At 40.3% G+C, this 18674-nt stretch overlaps 1 protein-coding gene across 4 annotated transcripts in view; it reads left to right on the top strand.

The window, feature by feature from the left end:
* The window catches only part of ELMO1 (engulfment and cell motility 1), a 2216232-nt gene that overhangs the window by 232078 nt on the left and 1965480 nt on the right, over window positions 1-18674 (top strand). The window lies entirely within an intron of this gene.

Genomic DNA, 18674 nt, shown 5'->3' with positions numbered 1-18674 from the left:
CAGAGTATCAAGGCAAAAGCTGCACTGCAGCATATTTTTTAGGGCCTGGAGTAAGGTTAAATATTTCAGGCTTTTTATTTTGTTTTATTCACACAGGAATTATTTTATATCTACTGCATACATTTGGAAAGGCAGGCCGGGTTTATATTAGCCAGTGGGTGCATGCGTGCCTTAGAATATAGTAACGGGGAGAATGTGGAGCCTTGCAGGACTCTGTAGTTTGGTGATTACGATAAGGATAAAATATTTGTTTGGTGCGGTTAAGAGAAATTATGGTATTGTGACGAAGCTGAATCCAGGATACCTATGTGTCTTTGTAGGCAGTGGTGTCTGGTGGTGTGGCAAATAGTGTCCTAAGTAGCAGACTGGTTTCATAGTAATTAAAGTTGCCCCATTTGATCTTAGTCTAGGACTCTGTTTATTTGTTGGTGGTCATATTTGTTTTATCAAATGCGCTTAACAATAAAGGAACACCACAACAAAGCAAGGGAAGATGAAGATGCCAAACAACCATAGTACACGTATGGTGCAATTAGCAGCTAGATGGAAAGCTAACTCAAAGCACATATTACGTTAGTCAAACTGTACAGCGAACTAGGAGGAAACTGCAGATCAGCAGGTAAAGTTTAGGTGCAAATAACTGAAGAGATAAAACTCGGGATGGCGCACGCAGAAGGCAAGGAATAGATTGATTTGAGAGGAGGACCGAAGAGAATACAAAGGTACCTACCGAATAACCAGACCAGATAGACCGTGTGCAGTCAACACATGAGTACTTGTACAGATAATAAAAAACAGGAACAGAAAGTCAATTTAGGCAACCAAGATAGGGAGAAACACACAGATAGTTAAGATTGTACAGAAGTAAATCGCAGAATGAAGAATAGAATGAAAAGTTTAAAGTGAAACATTGGGGTGACCAACATAGAGAGAACAACAGTAATTTAAATGAGACAAGATAAGGATTGGAGAAGAATTTTCGTGGCTGGAAAGCCAATCCGAGGATGAATGCATCTGATGTTAAAGCAACAAGTGTGAATAACTAAAAGAATGTGTTTCTTGCATGCAAAAACATAGTCAAAGATAAACACTAGATTGCTTGCATAGATCCTGGTCATACTCCAAGAGGAGGAAAAGGGATGGAGTGAAGGGTATATCATTCGCGAACAATCGAGGCAATATGATTTTTGATTTAATTACAGTTAAGAACAAAGATAGTGGGAAGTCATCCAAGGCTCAAATGGGGTGGGGGGAATTAAATGTAGGTCATTAGTAAATTAAAGGGAAGAAAAATAAATGAGCATCCTCAGCTTAAATTGTGATTAAAAACCCAAAGAAGAGATTGGACTCCACAGGGGTGAACAAGAAGTCCAAGGGAAGAACTTTGAGGAACACCTTAAGCAAGTGAAAGGGATGAGGAAGAGGAGCCCTTCCATGATACAGAGCCAGAAATAAAAAAAAGCAAGACAGAGAGAAATGTAGAATAGAGTGAGCCACAGGGTCAAATGCAGCCGAAAGATTGAGAATAACCAAGATAGAAGAATTTATGATGAAGAACAAAGATTAAATAAGATGCAGAAGGAAGAGCAGCTTCAGTAAAATGACCTGTGCAAACCCATATTGTACAGAACACCAAAGATTGTAACGCGATAGATGGGTGGAATGCTGGGAGAGAACACATGCTTCCAAGACTTTAGATAGGTAAGGAAGAAGCAACATAGGAGGAAAGTTGGATAGTACAGAACGGTCAACATTTGACTTTGAGTGGAATAATACTATCATGTTTATAGTTATCAGGTAAGCAACCAGATTAAAGGTAAGAACTGAAGAGTAATGTCAGGTAGGGCAAAAAGTAGTGGAGCAGTACATTAAGTAAAAGAAATGGGCATAGCATCAGGAGTAGCAGCAGTAGGGTGAGCATGAGAAATAATTGGAGCAACGTCTTGTTCAGAGACCACAACAAAGAAAGAAAAGGAAGTTGAAGAATGAGTGGAAGTATTTACATCTGACAGAGAATCTGATCTAGAGAAAGGCGGCTTAATAAGTAACACAATATGAAGCAAGGCAGTTAGCTGTGATATTAGCAGAGGATGGGTAGTCAGATTCAGGAGACATAATGATGTATTAAGAATGGTAAAAGGAATAGTTTGTGCAAGTCAATCTATGTTAAGAATTGAGAAAGCCCTTAAAAGAAGACGAGAACCACAGATCGAATTAGGCAAAAAATATGCAAAAAGATGGTGAGTATTGTGATGGCAACCTGTAGAAGAGTGAAGCATTAGGGACAGAAAAGGAGAAGGTTTACAAGAGAAAAACATGGTTAGTAGGCAGTGCACTTCTAGTGTTTAATGAAACAAGATTGGTAAGTTCCTCTGTAATGTCTATCAGTGGAGTCTACTGCCTTAGGGGTTGTACATCTAGATCAATATCAAATATCACAACATTTCCTGTCCGAGGTTCATTCGGCAGGTCTTCCATCTTAAAACGTGCCTAGATTTTGAACTTCAAAATAGGATGGTAGTTTAACAAGTTGTTAGTGACAGCCAGATAAGGAGTGAGTGTGTTGATGTGTTGCTTGATACGGCTACCTGGGCAAGACAGCGTGAGGATGGATGAAGCGTCCATGTGCATTGCTAACTTGATCAAAAATCAGCTGCGATTGGAGTGAAAGTTGTGAAGTTTTGTTGGTTGGTTGTGTTGATCAGACGTTTGTGGGGGTCACCTGGGTTTGGACAGTGATTTTTTCTCTTTGATAATTTCAGTGTTATGACTCAAAAACCTCCAGACCTTTTTTTTTTTAGATGGAACTATCGTATTCTTCAGCTAGACCACGTTCGTTCGTTCGTTCGTTCGTTCGTTCGTTCGTTCATTTCATTAAATATTTAATACTTGCTTTTTGAAGCAGCTGTAATTTCAGTACTATAATATATTTCATTATTTTGCATAGACTCCCTAGAGTAGCCACTGTCGCACGTTTTTCAGTCATGCTTGTCTTTCACAAGCTCATTTTTCCATAGTGAATGTTGCAATGCTTTTCCTTTTTATTTTGAGGTCTGCTAACTCTAGCCAGCCTTCCTTCCTTCCTAAGCTTTCCTTCCCCTCGGCCCCGGTCCCCCCTGAACTCCCTTGCTGCTTCGCCTATGCATCCCAACTGTGTTATGATTAACACTCTAGTGTGTGGTGAAACATAACACTGAGATCCATGACCATACTTGGGATATGGGTGGTAGTCTATCTTAACGACTGCAGTCGCCTGATATCACCTTTGCTCGCTCCCTCTGTGGGCAGTGATGTTGCTATCATGTTTAAAGATAAGCTTACATTTACCCAGGGAAACCACTCCTCTAGCCTCCTCACGAGGGACTGATGGTGCCTAATTCAATTTTGTAGTAGCCCTAAATACAGATGCTTGTTGTTATGGTCATCAGAATAGGGTTTAACAGGAAGTGGTGGCACAGAAAGGGTTCTGTGCTTTTCCCTCTTTCTCATTTTGTATTTGTGAGATCTCTGTTTTCATCTGGCAGCTGAACTAATATTTTTCCTTTGGCAGCTCAAACCTCTTACCCACTACAATGATATGGTTCTGATGGATCGGACCAGTGTCGGATTGCAATGCTAAGTTAAGTACCTCCATGCTTATTCCATCACAAATGAACTTGCAGCAAACAAAAGCAAGACCAAAGTAAACCTGATAGGACGATGTCTGTATTTTCACCATAACTGACATGGACAGATACAAATTGGAAAAAGTTAAACCTATTGCTTCTCTGGCATCTGGTTTGAAGAAAAGGCATGTGCTGGAATGAGCACCTATAATAACATTTGCAGAGGATTTCAGGAAAAATAGACAGTCATTCCTGGTACGGGAAAGACAAACCTTAAACAAAAGAGATTGAGGGCTAGTGTCAATTACTTATTGATGCAGGTCACTTATATCAAATAGAAGGGTAAGGAATACAATTGCACCAGTCATTAGAAATTTCAATAAAAATTATTTTATTTTTAGTCATACAAAATGGTAAAAAGTACTAATTTGTTATAAATTCAGAAAAAAACACACACACATACTAATACAAATAAACTTGAATATATCATGCAATACTGAAACTTGGACAAGCTAATTCAGTCTTTTTAAAGTGTATACGTGCTGCAGACAAACATTTATTTTACATAATTATATATACCAAGTTATATACATCACATCACCTAAAGGACAACACATATACAGAAATATAATACAGTGCATAAAACCTAAGTTGTGTTTTTACTTCACAAATTATTCATAAAACCTAGTTAAATACAATACTTACAATACCTCATTACAACTCATTCACCATTCACTCACACAAAACCCAACATGTTCCTTTCTAATAGATTATTTAATGAATTCAGAGGAAATTCGTCAGGGATATACTGATTATCTTGTGGATGGACAAATGATGTTTCATCAAGGTCCACCTCCTGAGTAGGACTTGGTCAGTGACTCGTTTAGAAGAATTTGAGTTACTCCATTATTCTAAATACACTTTTGTTAAAGGTAGTGCTCTGCATCATAAGACACAAAATGACATAACACAGCTCTTATTAATGATGGTAATAGTCAAACATATTGATTAAGCAATATCAAGTATATGTGACCATATTGGTCTAACTGCCATATACATTTTACCTCAGACCATGTTAATTGAAAGTTTGGTGGCAGCATAGAAGGGGAACCTTCTTCAAAAAGCCTTCTGTAAAGGTACAAGAAGGCCATAAACTCTTCTGTCCACACTCCATACATTAGGTCATGTTTTCAGTGAAGGAAAACCGGTACAAGTAAAATGTTTTTGTAGCCATCAAAGACGCTCTGTTGAAGAGGTAGGAACAGCATAGACTATGTAATGCGCTACAAATTCTCTCTGATGATTCTGTGATAGTAGTAGCTTGAGTCGCATGATAGGGGCTGTATCATTCAGTATATATCATTGGAACAAAATGTGATCCAACATGTATTATACATTGCTAACCACTAAGGATCTGTAATACCTCAGATCAAATTAGTTGAAGTTCATCTAGATGTTGATATCACCGGTTAGTCTTCAAACAAAATGAACTATGTTATATCGACACACGGTTTGGCACTAACGTGAATCGAGCAGTATATATAATATATGGCTCAATGGCTGGTTAATCTACAATCAGTCCATGAACTCTGTTGTCGCAACACATGGTTTGTCATTAACCTTAATTGCACCGTTTATGTAATATAATGGGGCAATGGCTTACTGTTATATAATAACTTTAGTCGGGTGTTCTGTGTGTCTCCCGTGACTGTGTTTACTCAATCTAAGAGTATTGTGCATGTAAAAGTACTCTATGGCTTTGGGACAGTCTACCATCTCTCAACTCAATGGTAGTAGTAGGATGGGAGATCGGCCATCTTGAATTAGTGGACCACGCACAGAGAAAAGAATGGTGATAGGTGTATTAGATACTAATTAAAGTATCTTAAAACAAAATCTTTATGTCATAGATTAGACTGTAGGCGTGTAACGATACATTAAATCTATTTCTAGAAAGCATAGAGGGCAACAAAATAAATGGCTACTTATGCATGATACCTTACTGGATTCATATTCTAGTTGATGATAATTCATACATTGAGATAACTACTCGCTGTTGACTAAATGGTTCTACGTTATTTAATCACGCGACTTTTCATCGCAGGGTTTTTTACCGCAAATTTCATTTTGAAAAAAAACCCGTCGAATGTTGTTTTTTTTTTCTGGGGTGGGGGGTTACCCCCCCAAACCCGCCGTTCACTTTATTTTTTTTTTATTCCCTTACACAAATTTTGAAAATGTTTGAACCCCCCCCCCCAAAAAAAACAGTGAGTTTTTTTTTCGAAAATAAATTCGCGGTAAAAAACCCCGCGATGAAAAGTCCCGCGATCAAAGGACGGTATAGCGACTAAATTGCAGACTATTAGAGTGCATCGAGTCCCCATCTGGTCTTCAAAAAAACACATAGATAGGGACTGATTTCTAAGGTACTTTATGGGAATTGTATTATACAATAACTAATATAACCAGAGTCTTAATGGTATGGCTAGGATTATACAGATGGTATTTCAATCCAATATTTTCTAAATTGACTGCCACTCAATCATATTGTTCAGATCAGTCTCATTGCTTTTATTCAGAAAAATTAACTGAGTCTCCATGCCAGTGATTTTTATGTTTTGGTCAAGATTTCTTACTAAAATTGACCATCTGAATTCATCACAAGCATGTCCTCATGAGTTGAAATGGCCGACTAGGGGTGCTTTTAGTATGTTATTCTTGATACAACTTTTATGTTGTCTGATTCTAAATTTGACTTTTCTTTCAGTCTTCCCAACGTAAATACTATTACAGGGGCACAATATCACATATATAACCCAGCTGGTATTACAATCGGTCAGTTTTAACTGTTTCCATGGATTCTTCAGTCCAATGTCGACATGAATTGTTCTGTTTGTCTGTGCGCAGCATGTACACTTTCCACAAAGGCTATGTCCCATAGGTCTCGACATTCCCCATATTTCTGTTAATGTCTTCTCATTGGTTGGTTTGAGAAAAACAGCATTACGAGTAAGCATTTCTTTCAAATGTTTTCCTCTTTTGAAGGCACACCTTGGTTGTATTAGGTTCTTATCTCCTTTGGTGAGAATCTGCCGATTCTTAGACAATTTTCTGTATCTGATTAGACAGCACATTATAGGTACTTCCAAACGTGATGTTATTTCTTGATTCCTTCAGTTCTTTATTATAGTCCAACATGGCCTCTCGGTTACTTTTACAGGCCCTTTTCCAAGCTTTTTTTAATGATCTTCTTGAGGTAGCCTTTTTAACAATTTATCATTTTGTTGGATAGCTTCTTTTTCAAAAAATGTGTGTTAGTAGTACTATTTTGTTTTAGACAGAGAAACTGTCCAATTGGTAAATTTTCTCTCGTAGCATGTCGAACTCTCAAAACGTAACACGTTTTTGGCATTGTTTTTATGGAAAGGTTTTGCTTCCAATTGACCACTTACCTGATTAAGAAAAATTGGTATAGCCAGAAAATTAATGTTGGTATCGTGAACTTGAAATAAGGGTTCTGTTGGTTTAGCCAGAGGAAACAATCTTCAGGTTCTAAGATATTGCCTGGCCAAATAACAAAGACTTCGTCGATATCCTTTACACAGTCTAATCTGTTTTTTGAATGGATTAGTGTTGGATAATATAGACTGTCTCTCCACACTTTCAACATATAAAGTAGCCAATGTGGGAACAACCGCTGACCCCATGGCTGTTCCATGTATTTGATGGTAGAATGTGTCGTTGAAATTGAAATCATTTTCTGTGAGGGCCATCTCTGTGCACCATAAAATGAAGGAATTTGGAGCGTATCTGTCATGTCTTTTACTCAGAAGTAATTCTACCATTTCTAATGTTGCTTGTTGTGCTATCTTAGTATATAAAGATACAATATCAAAACTGACCAATAAATGAGCACCAGCACAATTTGAGTGCTACCATCTGCTCATTATCTGCACAGTTTAGGTTTTTGGGCCATGGTGGTGCTCTGTCCCTTTTATTATTCGTGTGGGTTTGAGGCCAAAGTTTGTCCTGGTGATGCTCCATATGCTGGAAATTAGTCACTAAAAAATGTGGGGCTTTCCAATTAGAAAGTACATTTTGGAAAAGGATCCTATGGTGTGCAGCCCACCTCAATTGGTTGAATATGCATAGAACTGGCCCTAACTCTCATTATGGCTAAAATAATTACTACCTGCCTAAAAATACTGCAATAGTTTTGGCATTAACACATAATGAATATGCCCAGTCTGTAAAAGGAACTGGAAATCATGTGAACACTGCGAAGAGTGTACGGTGGTGCTGATAAAGTTGAAGAACCCCAAGACACTGACAAAGGTAAAGGAGTACAAAAGGGTGGAGGCATGAGCCAATTTAGGGACTGGGGAGCATTCAAACACTGCAGAAAGAGATGGCTGACTAAGTCAAAAGAAAGCAGGTCACGCAGACTACGACGTCTAAGAAACACAACAAAGATGAAACGGTGAGTTTTGTGACTTAGAAGCCTCAGAAAGTTAGCTCAGAGCCACTTGACAATCCAAATAAACCAGAGAGGTCTTATTTCCTAAATGCTGTGATTCAAACACTCCAAAAACTGAGTTAGATGGTTCCATGTGTTAATATCCCCGCAAAAATATCGCCATATTTTTGCGGCGATATTGAGCCATGGACCCTGCAGGGGACACCCCCACAACCCGCCATTATTTTTAAATGTGCAGGGGACACCCCCGCAACACCCGCTCCCACAAATTTTCCCCCACAAAAATATTGCCTATGGCGAGACAAACTACAATATGTACAGCAATATTTTTGGTGGGGATAATATGTAGGGATACCGTTTAGATGTGGTGGCAAAGTCAAGCGAAATGTACATCTTTGCTGTGGAAGTTGCGATTCAAATGCACAGAAAGTCGGATCTACAAACACCAACCATTTCCAGATGATCAGAGAAGAGTTTCCTTTTGGGGGCACAGTAGTTCAAATATCCAAATAAGTCGGCACAGAAATGCTGACAAGGACAAGTGGACCAAAGTGGAGTTATATTGTGGCACTAATTTGAACAACCCAAAAAGCCAGTGAAATGCTGTCAAAGTTAGAGAGCCATTACCTATTGACAGGTGATTTTCTGGTGTATTGCCAAACCAGGGCCAAAGCCCAGGTGAGAACAATACAACCCTAGACTGACTATAGCTGGGGAGTTGTAGAGCAAACACAGAGAAAGGGGAAAACAGTTTGTCAAATGATGGCTCTTTACATGCGAAGAGCCTGAGGCGAAGCCTGACAAGATGCCAAGGTAATGGACTAAACTCAGAATTCTAGAAGAGACGCACAGTTGCACAGATTTGCAAGCCAATAAACTGTTACATTATTTTCTCTTAAGAGATGCTCTCTGAGAGACCAATCCTAAAAATGGCTGAAAGGGGAAGTTGGACCAGGAGTACACCCAACCCATCAAAGTTTGTGCATGTGAAAAATAACACATTTTTATTTATATTTTTCCCAGTAGGCTTCCATCATCTTCATGTTTAGTTTAAGGATTCATATTAGGGTGACCTGACCCAATTCATGTCCCTTGTATACACTTCTACCCCACAGTTATCGGCAAGAAAAGCCGACCGTGTATTCCTCAAAAACCCAAAACGAATTTAAAGAAATAAATCAACTTCAAACCAAGGTGGCCTCCTGTATTATATCAAGGAAACCACTACAATGTTATATACCCATAAATAATTGGTCAGTAACATGAGATTGTCGCTTCCTACATAAATATTGCTAATATCAATATACACAAGCATTCATTTCCATAATCAATTCTAGGTATATGCTCCTTCTAAAATTGCCTATCTAAGCAACACATTATACTTCAATGATAGCATTTCAACATGAGGCATATCATTTCTGTTTCAAGACATCAAAATACAATTTTCATCTTCCCAAATCACACCTTAGATGTATCTATCGGAATACTTTCTCTACCCTAAATGTGGTACAGGGGATTGTTACACGTGTATGCAATATTTTCTGTATATGTGTGCAGCTTTCAATGAACATGTGTGTGTGTATAGCTTTCAATCTGCATATGTATAGCTTTGAGCCTATGTGTGTAGCTTTCAGCCTGTCTGTATTGCTTTCAATTTACATGGATGCAGTTCTCAATCTATTCCTAAAAATGAGCAACTTTGCCCTTTCACTTAGCGCATAGGTCTGTCTGAGCATTTCAAGATAAGGGACCTGTGGGGGTTCAACGCTTTGCATGATATTCTGTGAATAAGATGTATTCTGTGTGCTAATGTTTGTAGTGCAAACATAATTTGACTAAACTCACACAGTCTACAGATTGTGAATGACCCCACATCAGACAATACAGTGTCATGAAGATAATATGGCCTGCATGATTCTATGCGTAATTTTGCAAAAGCACTTCTGAATTTAAGTTGCACCGAAATGCTATCGGTTTTAAATTGTGCCTCTCAATATAAAAATGCATTGGGTTTTAAGGAAATTACATCTCACTTGATTCTCAATGCAAATGGGAGACACTGGGCTACATATTTAACCCTGCATCTGTATCGTTTTCACATTAACATTCCCCTTGGATTGCAGCTCTCTTTTCCTCAAATTTACCCTCGGTAGTCTATAAGGACAATTTAGAATTTCGTTGTGATTTCTGTTTACATTTTAAATGTGAATTCTTATTTTGGGGACACAGCAAAGACCCTGAATTTGGATCTGCTGCATCAGCAAGGTCCCTTTTCAGCTGGCTGCCTGGAAATCAATTTCCAATACATGGTTTTCTCAGCTCTCTCTGAAAAGGCTCCTTTCCAAAGCCTGCCTGAAACCGAGTCATCCAGTTAGTGTCAGCTTCTCAGCCATCTACACCCAGTTGTATCCACCAGTATTCTTCTATGTTCATCTCCCAATATTATGCATAATAATCTCCAAATTCTGTGTGCAATCTATTTTATAATCCTCGGCTCCTCACCACGTCTGTTGACTAAGTGTGACTTCCACCACTCCCATGACACAAAGGTCGGAGGGTATTTCACGCTTCATGTTATGGAGAGGAATTTTTTAAAATTGCAATAACGTTTGATTATTATGTGCTAGTTTAATAAAATACAGACCAATGAAATCTACACATCAGGGGGAAGAATGCAGAATGTTGCTGTTCGTTGTGTATTTGCAAAGATAATAATTTATTTATGTTCATATTTTTCCATTAAGCCCGGGATGAATTTTAAATAGGTTGGAAGATATAATAGTTTAGCTACAACCTACAATTTGTTTTTATTTGGTTGGGCCTTACTTTCAAAAGCTACGAATGTACACCTGTTTAAATGTATTATTTCAAAGGCACACACAGAACCAAAGTCCACTAAATGCAGATATAGACTTGCAGATATGAGTGGCGGTGCATGGAAAATAGGTTCTTTTTAATTTTGCGCTATACAAAGCTCAAAACCTGTGATTTCCAATGTAAACAATCTGTGGTTTGTCTTGTGACTTGCTTTAGATTTGAGACTGGTTAATAGTGGATTTAGGCAGTGGAATCTTACATGAATACAATGACAGTCTTAGCTCATGATCAGCGTCTTCTAGCTCATGATCAAGGTCTGATATCTGCATTCTTTAGGTTGGGGCTGCATTCCCCCAAGCTGAATCCAGTTATTTGTTCAGGCATGCTCCAGTAGAATAGATGTACGATTTCCATGTTGTGTCTTTAAAGTATATCGGGACTGTTGCATTTTTACATGTACAAAGTTCGTTTGTAGAAAGTGTAGTAAATGCATGCCATTCTCGGCATGTCTTCAGCATTGACAAGACAGGCACTGGAAATGGTTGCAAATTATCTCTCGGGTGCACACTCAGTTATTTGCACCCGACATCTTACAGGGTCACCTGTTTCATTAGAGCAGCGAGCAAGATGCACAATCCCACAGGCTGAATACTTTTATAAAGGGTGGTTCTCTCGCACTTTCAGAAGTTCTCAGTTTACACCACCTGGTGTATGAGGTTGTTTTCAATCCAATTTTTAATGAGATTGTTTCATTTAAGTCTGTACAGAGGGGCCAGGTGTGATACTTCAGTGTCCTTTGTATGGTTAGGTATTGAATTGCTTAAGATAGTGAAAATACTTGACGAGGAGAAAACCTAATTTACACTTGTAGAATTTGAGTGCCTGTGTCAAGGCCAGGACAATGACATTTGTATTGCAAATGCCAACAAGCGCTGTCTTCCTTCTGAACTAGAGGTGAAGTTCCAGTGATGGGTAGTGGGTGGCGCTGTGACATGTGTGACTTGGCTAAAATTACTTATTCTTTCGCTTTTCATGTGGAAGGTAGTTTCAAGCCTTTTCAAACCACCATAACTTTCCTGGTGTTTGCTAAAAATTTAAAGAGTTGCTGATGTAGGAATGCTACCTGCAAAGAAAATATAAATTGACAAAATCACGCATCTGGCTACTAGTCTACACTGTTGTATTGGCTGATGTTGGGTTCTTTTAAACTCGGATGCATCATGGTGGAGTTTGTCAAATGCTTTGGATACTGTATTCTGTGTCACGTTTTAAAAGCAGTGAAGTTTTACTCTTGTATTAATGGAGAATGTTTCTCTTTCTCTTTTTTACGAAGTTCTTTTTTACTGTGTACATGCGATAACTATGTTATAATATGTATAATCGTTATGTAGTTAATTGTTTCCTTTTATGAGGCAATTGCATGGATACATTTTAAAGCAAAACAAAATAGGTGATGGCTGGAAGGTTTAGAATTAATCATAACTTCTGGCACTGCTTTGGGCAACCATCCAGACCATTGTTCTTTGCCTGCCAAACAATTTCAAGAGGGGAAAGACCATATGAAAATCAGGCTTGGTCCCACCCCAAAAGTGTCAGTCCAGGCCACACTGCTTGCTCACATCCCTTCTGCATGAAATCACAAGCACCCCCATAAATGTTTTAGCCTTATTGGGCCTCATCAGTGAGGAGTAGCATGAGTTTCTAGGCCCAGCAGGCATGGGACCCACATCTGGTCATACCTGTCCCACTTGGGGTGACTACAGCAAAACAAAAGAGCTGATGGCTGGAAGGTATAAAATTAATCAGAACATCTGGCATTGCTCTGGATAACCTTCCAGACCATCATTCTTCATCTGCCAAGCCATTACAAAAGGGGAAAGACCATATGCAAGGCATACATTAGTTTCCCACAATTGATTGGCAGAATTTGATAATTAACATGTTCTTGATTAGCAAATAGACCCATTTGATTAGCAAGATTATACTAATATTTGTTGTCACCAGAAGTTATGTACCCAAGACATAAAATGAGCATCTAGTTTGCAAAGGTAGCGGGCGCCCCTCTCTCGACAGAACAAGGCCTGATAACCTGTTCAGTGGTTATTAACCACTTGAGAGTTCGCAGCCACTGCTTTTACTCACTGTGCCTTTCACAGATGGGAAATATCCATTTGCATATCAGTCTTTGTCCTGCCCAGGGGCAGTCCAGCACCGAAATGCAATGGCAATTCCAACCTGAACGAGAGTACCACCAAGGAACCTGGGATTGGTAACCCTAGGTCTCCTGGGGGCAACCAGACGTGGTCTCCCTGCTCACTGTGCTTAGAGAGGCTGAGCTTCACCTCACTGATGATGCCCAACAAGGCTGAAACACGTGTATGGGGTTGCTGATGGTACTCTTGTTCAGAGAGGAATTGCCATAGCATTTCGGTGCTGGACTGCCCTTGTGGGCGGGACAAAGACTGATATGCAAATGGATATTTCCCATCTGTGAAGGTACAGTGAGCAAAAAGCAATGGCTGCGAACTCTCAATGTGGTTAATAACCACTGAACAGGTTATCATGCCTTGTTCTTTCGAGAGAGGGGCGCCTGCTACCTTTTTTGTAATTTTGAAAGGAACTTGGGGTTGGTCACCCTAGGTTACTTGGGGGCAACCAGACGTGGACTCCCTGCTCACTGTGCTTAGAGAGGCTGAGCTTCACCTCACTGATGATGCCCAACAAGGCTGAAACACGTGTATGGGGTTGCTGATGGTACTCTTGTTCAGAGAGGAATTGCCATAGCATTTCGGTGCTGGACTGCCCTTGTGGGCGGGACAAAGACTGATATGCAAATGGATATTTCCCATCTGTGAAGGTACAGTGAGCAAAAAGCAATGGCTGCGAACTCTCAATGTGGTTAATAACCACTGAACAGGTTATCATGCCTTGTTCTTTCGAGAGAGGGGCGCCTGCTACCTTTTTTGTAATTTTGAAAGGAACTTGGGGTTGGTCACCCTAGGTTACTTGGGGGCAACCAGACGTGGACTCCCTGCTCACTGTGCTTAGAGAGGCTGAGCTTCACCTCACTGATGATGCCCAACAAGGCTGAAACACGTGTATGGGGTTGCTGATGGTACTCTTGTTCAGAGAGGAATTGCCATAGCATTTCGGTGCTGGACTGCCCTTGTGGGCGGGACAAAGACTGATATGCAAATGGATATTTCCCATCTGTGAAGGTACAGTGAGCAAAAAGCAATGGCTGCGAACTCTCAATGTGGTTAATAACCACTGAACAGGTTATCATGCCTTGTTCTTTCGAGAGAGGGGCGCCTGCTACCTTTTTTGTAATTTTGAAAGGAACTTGGGGTTGGTCACCCTAGGTTACTTGGGGGCAACCAGACGTGGACTCCCTGCTCACTGTGCTTAGAGAGGCTGAGCTTCACCTCACTGATGATGCCCAACAAGGCTGAAACACGTGTATGGGGTTGCTGATGGTACTCTTGTTCAGAGAGGAATTGCCATAGCATTTCGGTGCTGGACTGCCCTTGTGGGCGGGACAAAGACTGATATGCAAATGGATATTTCCCATCTGTGAAGGTACAGTGAGCAAAAAGCAATGGCTGCGAACTCTCAATGTGGTTAATAACCACTGAACAGGTTATCATGCCTTGTTCTTTCGAGAGAGGGGCGCCTGCTACCTTTTTTGTAATTTTGAAAGGAACTTGGGGTTGGTCACCCTAGGTTACTTGGGGGCAACCAGACGTGGACTCCCTGCTCACTGTGCTTAGAGAGGCTGAGCTTCACCTCACTGATGATGCCCAACAAGGCTGAAACACGTGTATGGGGTTGCTGATGGTACTCTTGTTCAGAGAGGAATTGCCATAGCATTTCGGTGCTGGACTGCCCTTGTGGGCGGGACAAAGACTGATATGCAAATGGATATTTCCCATCTGTGAAGGTACAGTGAGCAAAAAGCAATGGCTGCGAACTCTCAATGTGGTTAATAACCACTGAACAGGTTATCATGCCTTGTTCTTTCGAGAGAGGGGCGCCTGCTACCTTTTTTGTAATCATAAAATGAGCATCAATGCATCATTTTTGTGTACTGCTGAAGTAAAATATTAGTGAGAAGAGGCAGGCCTTGCAAACTCTTTAAAATTCTGCTAGATCTGCAGGTTGAGTAACTTAGTTTTACCTACTTGACCTAAAAGAAATGCACTCGACGCATACCAACGGATGACAAAAAACTGAAATGCGCTTTCTGTAAAATTGTGCATGTCACCACAAACCCACTTTGTTTGCCACACTGCTGCCACCCACAGCCCAACTATGCACAGTGAAACATTTACTGCAAAGTAAATGTTACATAAAGGTTTCAAACATCTCTTGCAAATGGTACTCGCCCTTCATAAAATCTACTTGACTATCCTAGTGGGCAGGTAGACTTGGATTAGTGTATGTAAAATGTAAAAGGTTAGCCGCCTGAAAGGGCTTGAAAAAATAAATATGATCAAAAGCCTGTGAAAACAGTTTGTCCAACTCTCTCCTGCAGGTGCTAATATATAATGCAATAATAATCCTAGAGCAAAGCGAGCTCTGGAGGCTCACTACAGTGTATGGCATTGCAGTAGATCTGTTGATGGACAGACTGCAAGAACTATTGATTACTACTTTCCGTAAACACTAGTTAGCCTTGCATATTCATTATGCAAGAGAGAAAAAAGGAGACAAATAGTGGATGGTGTAGCAGGCAGTGAACTGGGCAAACTTGGTGAAATATTGTAGGTTGCTGCCATCTCACTTTCAGGGTAGCTGGTATAAAGCAACAGGGTGATGAGATAGAATGTCGCAGAGTATGGGATCAGCTCATGAGTTAAGCACCAGTTGCACATATGTATTGGACCAGCAGGTTGCAGACCTAGTTTTGCCATTAAAAGCATTTGCCGGTGTGATCATGCACATTTTCAAAGGTGTTCACTTGTCCATGTGATGCATCTTGAAGAAAAAAAATATTCCTGCCAGCACTCCTTCCCAGACCTTTGGCACTTAGAGTGGAGGAGATGATGCACTCTCTCCCCATTAGCCCCGTTTAACTTGCACTGAACAGAGAAAAGAGGGTGGAGAGAGTACTGAGAGCAAGAGAGAAATGCAGCGTGAGCTGTGCATTCATTGAACAGGGTAACTTCAATAGCTATTTTTGCTTCACAAGTGTCAATTTAATTAGCAAACCTACAGAAGTGCATAGAAAATTGCTATGCAACGCTGCTTATTTTATACCTTGATATGCAAATTAGGCTTGGTCCCACTCCAAAAGAGGCAGTCGAGCCCAAACTGTTTGATCACATCCCTTCTGCATGAGACCACCAGCATCCCCAAACATGTTTCAGCCTGTGGTGGGACCAAGCCTGATTTAACTGTGGTTATATCAGCAAAGAACCATAAATAACTGCAGGTAACCATGTGACACACTTTATTCCCCATCAGCTTTTCTGTTATAACCCCGGTTATGTGAACACATTAGAGCTCTGAACTTCGTCCCCAGCTCCCGCCGGTCCCAACTCCCCAATTTCACATGGTGTCCTCTTTACCCCCCCCCCCCTGCTCTTGCCTGATGCCATTTCATCCTTTTTCCTCCTCCACATGGCATTTTTTCCACTTTTCGTTTTCGGCAAACGGTTATTCCCGTTATAACCCTAGTTATCTCTTGCATTGAACAAGAACAAAAAAATCAGCTTTTTCATTTTCAGAAAAGCCTCTCTGCTGCACCATGGGAGATATAACTATAATTTTGGGAGAAGAGGGCACCCCATTCCCTGTCAAATATTTTAGTAACTACTGGACGCAATAACCTCAGACCCCTCCTGGAAATCTAGTCAACATTTTGTGTACAATTGTTTCATATCTGGTCCAATTCCATCCAGCGGTCTTTGCTGTGCGCTGCACAGAAATTTGGACTTTTACTCTGTGGGGAAATGAATGGGAGTAGGACCAACATCGTTTTTTTGCTTTCATAATAACTTTTGTCATTTTCTAACAAAACATTCCCAGAATTTATATTAGGGGGTGGAGGGAAGGCGTGAAGGGGCTTATGACAAATTATTTGGTTGCAATATATCAGCCAAATCCATCCTGCAAGTCAAAAGTTATTAGCAATTTAATTTTCGGGTTTCCTATGGAACTTGATACTCCACTATAGAGAGCCGACCGCTGCACTATTTTGTATGCTGTTTCATGAAATATCCAGTAACATAGTTTCGAGATAACCATGGTGTCCCGAGAAGAAAAGGAAAGTGCACGAATTAAGAAAACCCGATCTCTTTTCTGTGAACACAAGATGCCCATAAACCTAATAAATGTATTAACACTCCACAGGCCAATATTGGGACCAATGACAGCACTCCTCAAGGAACTGGAAAAGCTCCAGCACAAAGAAATAAGTAAGTGGTGGGAGGAACACTCGCTCCCAAACTATATTGATGTGAACAGGATCCTGAGGGGCTCTGAATTTTGATCTCCCCGTCCTTTGAAGACCAGAATCCAGAAATGTTAAAGGAATGGGAGATTCGACAAATGCATGCTCAGCAACATTTCTCAATATCTTGATTAAGTATGCTTGCTTAGATTGCCAGAAAACCTTGGCAAAAATAGAGGAGTTACTAGAACAACTTTCACAAATTATATCAAGTGAAGAGGGAAAGAAATTGAAGTCCAACATAGAGGCAAGACTACTCACATTTGAAGATGACATTAAATTAAGAAAACAAAGGAAGTTCCTTAGAGCTGAGGAAGATTATGAGTTGGGCAGAGTCTATACGTTGGCTCGCCGCTTCGACTAATTTCGGAAAAACATTGGACTCATTCCCACTGCCAGCTCCAGCGATGTAAGTTCCATCACGGAATCTGAAGCCTCCAACCGTGAGACCGACTGCCCTCAGAGAAAAACACATTGTTTAGACAAAATGAGGTTGCTGGGCCTAAATGGTCGAAATACCAACAGCAAAAAAAGCAAAAGAGGAGGCCGAGGACATCCAGCTGGACAAAGAGGAAAAGGAAAGCCAGGCGGGGGAAGTGGAACAAGCTCATCGGCAACAGACAAATCAGATGGGGGAGAGGCTCTGGACAACGATTGAGGAAATGAACGATAATACTAAAACTGACACCAGCGTTGTCAATCTCTCTGATCATGCGCTGATGAAAGCACAAATTAAAGTTCTAAAGTATGGCCTGAATTTCCGTTCTACTGCATGTTATGACTATGCGCAAACACAAATTGAATTTGACAGTTATATGCACAAGATTAGACTAAAGAAGTTTTTCATGGTTAATCCATCTGCGAAGAGATCCACCCCTATACCTTCGGGACAAACAAAAGTAGCCATTGAAGACTTATGTACCCTGTTAGATTTAGCCTAACTTGAATTGGACGCTCCAGAAGATATAAATCCAAAATCTATGTTGGATTCCCTCCAAATCAACACAGCTTGGCATATTAAAAGAAAATTGAGGAATACATCAAAATGCAATCCTCTGTTTCGACCAGGAGGACACATTGAAGCATTTCAGGATTTGGTCATTCATGACTTAAAAAAAAGCTAGGCTACAAAGAAGTAAACAATCTAATGATCTCTCTTCTAAGGAAACGTCCACTTTGGAGGAATTGCAAAGCCTCCTGAATTGATTGTCAAGGCCTCTGATAAGGGTATGAACATCGTCATCTTAGACAAAAAGGATTATATTCAGGAAGCCGTCAGACAACTTTCAGATACCCAATGTTACATGAAACTAGAGACTGA

Source organism: Ambystoma mexicanum, chromosome 5p, assembly GCF_040938575.1.
Source record: "Ambystoma mexicanum isolate Mex_15411 chromosome 5p, UKY_AmexF1_1, whole genome shotgun sequence".
Classification (NCBI taxonomy): Eukaryota; Metazoa; Chordata; class Amphibia; order Caudata; family Ambystomatidae; genus Ambystoma; species Ambystoma mexicanum.
The sequence above is the reverse complement of the archived record's forward strand: the minus strand, read 5'-3'. Positions and strand labels throughout refer to the sequence as shown.